The 2,813-nt window shown below is 28.3% G+C and overlaps 1 protein-coding gene and 1 long non-coding RNA gene across 2 annotated transcripts in view; one reads left to right on the top strand and one right to left on the bottom strand.

Annotated features, from left to right (window-relative positions):
• The window catches only part of LOC106876857 (uncharacterized), a 3,803-nt gene extending 1,688 nt beyond the window's left edge, over positions 1 to 2,115 (top strand). The window contains exons 2-3 of the long non-coding RNA XR_008264849.1: positions 577 to 682; positions 1,925 to 2,115. This is a non-coding gene — a long non-coding RNA (uncharacterized LOC106876857). The remainder of the gene's footprint in view (positions 1 to 576; positions 683 to 1,924) is intronic.
• Positions 1 to 2,813, bottom strand: part of LOC106875003 (pikachurin) — a 459,438-nt gene that overhangs the window by 385,191 nt on the left and 71,434 nt on the right. The window lies entirely within an intron of this gene.

Below are 2,813 nucleotides of genomic sequence, written 5' to 3' on the forward strand. Positions count from 1 at the left end.
TCTCTCTCTCTCTCTCTCTCTCTCTCTCTCTCTCTCTCTCTCCCACCTCACTTTCTCTCAATTATATTCAAAGCAAGTGACTTCTATTTTCAATGATATAAGTGGTCTTTAATTGTTCATGAATATAAGTGGGTTTTAATAATTAATGATGTCACTCACATAATTTTTCTAATTAAATAAATGGCTTCATTTGTTTTGTTGCTATTTTTTTTTCAATTTTTATTGATATAAGTGACTTCAAATATTTTTTTTAATGCTATAAAATTATTCACTCTCATATTTTTGCCTGAATAATTGATATTAATCTAGATTTATATAAATTAATTAAGATATCATCTAGATTTAGAAAAACAGTTTTAAAAATCCATTTTTTAACCATCCATGTAAATATCTCCTCATAAAACCAATTTTTAATTTTCTACAATCATCTTCCATGACTTATTTACAAATCGCTATTCTCATTTTTCTTCTTTTTCTTAATTTTCACTTCTTCATATTCTTCTCTTCCACAATCTTCATCTTCATCCAATTCTTTCATTTCTCCAATTATATTTTCCTTCATCGTTTCTCTTTTAGCTTTTACATGTTTCAGTCATTAAACTGTAGCCATGCTGGGGCACCACCCAAAAGAATTTTTAGTCGAATGAATCAACCCCCAGCACTTATTCACCTTTTAAGCCAGGTATTTATTCTGTCAGTCTCATTTGATGAACTGTTAAGTTATGAAGATGTAAACACACTAACACCAACTGTCAAGCAGTGGTGGGGGACAAACACACAGATATATATATACATATATATATATATGTATATAAAAACACGAATAATGATATTTTTTTATAAGCTTAGAACTTATAAGCAATCACCGTGTATTGACAAGGATAAATAGTCCAATACTGGGGCATATAAGCCCTTGATGGAAAAAGGTAGGGTGTGCTATCCTGTGCATACGACAAAACCTACCTTTTTTCCTTCAAGGGCTTATATGCCCCCAATATTAAACTATCTTTCTTAGCCAATGCATGGTGATTACCTTAAGCTTCTAAAAAATATCATTATTATTATTTACAGAAGTGTAAAATTCAGCACCATTTGTCAAATAATCACACACACATGTATATATATATATATATATATATATATATAGGTACATAGAGTTAGTGGTTAGAGTAACTGTCTAAGGGATAAGACTATCTGTTATTACTACAGGTGTAAATTACCTGTTAAACCTGGGTTGTACTGAATTTGTTAATCAAAAGTCTTCTCCATTTTCTGCTCATTTTAGAGATATATATATATATATACACACACACACATATATATATATATATATATATATATATATATATATGCAACAGATTTCTTTCAGTTTCCCTCTTTCAAATCCACTCACAGGGTTTTGGTTGGCCCGAGGCTCTAGTAGAAGACATTTATCCAATGTGACATGCAGTGAAGCTGAACCTAAAATCATGTGGTTGGGAAGCAAGCTTCTTACCACCCGGTCACATCTTCCACATTATTCTTCTATTTCATCTTCCGAAATGTTCTTCTCCTTCCATAATATTCTTCCACCATAATCTTCTATTACTTCCTCCACCTCCTCCTCCTCCTCTTCTGATATCACCACTTCCTCCACTCTTCCCCTTCCCTCCACTCTTTATCTCTTCCACAAATGAATGAGTGTTTGCTTTTCCTTCTCTTCTTTCACAATGCTATCAATCCCAGCTAAAAACCGCTCTTGATAAAAAAGAAAAAAAGCAGGTAGTTTGCCTTTTATTATATTTTACCTTGCTTTCTCAATTTGATGAAAAAAAAAACACAAAAAACCAACAAACAAACCAACCTAAATTCAAAGTGTAACTTCAAGAACACATCCATAAAATAAATACATATATATATTTTTTTTTATTTTATTTCAATACAGTTAGAAGCAATAAACAAGTTACAAAGGTGCAAAGTTTCCGATATTACCGATTTGGTATTTACGGTTAATATAAAAACCATGAATACTGATAGTCGAAGACATGATGATAAGGGTTTTATGAAAAACTACATGAAACTTACGGATGATTATGAGGGAAAAAAAATCTTTCCAATAAAACTTTTTAGAAATTATTCACTCTTTGTGCATATATATATATATGATATATAAATATATATATATGCTATATAACACACATATATATGTATAATATATATATATATATATATATATATATATATATATATATACAATATATGACATATATATGTATAATATATATACATATGTATAATATATATATGGTATATATTATGTATGTATATATTTACAGGATATATATGATATATGACATATATATATGTATAATATATACATATATATATACACACACATAAATAAGTGTGTGTATGTGTGTGTGTATCTATGTATGTGTAGGCATATGTATGTATTTATATATAGTTTCTTTTATAGTAGTGTTAGTTTTGTTATATATTTACGTTGTTTACTTTTTTTTTTACCGTTTTCATGGCTACTAATCATGGTCACAATAGATAAGGTCAACAAGTATGTGTGTGTGTACATGTGTGTGTACATATATGTATACATAATTATATGCATATATGCATGTGTATATGTATGTATATATACACACATGCACAGGCACACACATATATATCTACATATATTTGTATATTTGTAGATGTGTGTATGCATGTAGATATGATGCATATATATACTTAACATACACATTATACATACATTTATTTATAGATATATTTTATATCTTATGTATGTATGTATATATATATATATATATATATATATATAT

The sequence above is a fragment of the Octopus bimaculoides genome, chromosome 9 (genome assembly GCF_001194135.2).
Source record: "Octopus bimaculoides isolate UCB-OBI-ISO-001 chromosome 9, ASM119413v2, whole genome shotgun sequence".
Classification (NCBI taxonomy): domain Eukaryota; kingdom Metazoa; phylum Mollusca; class Cephalopoda; order Octopoda; family Octopodidae; genus Octopus; species Octopus bimaculoides.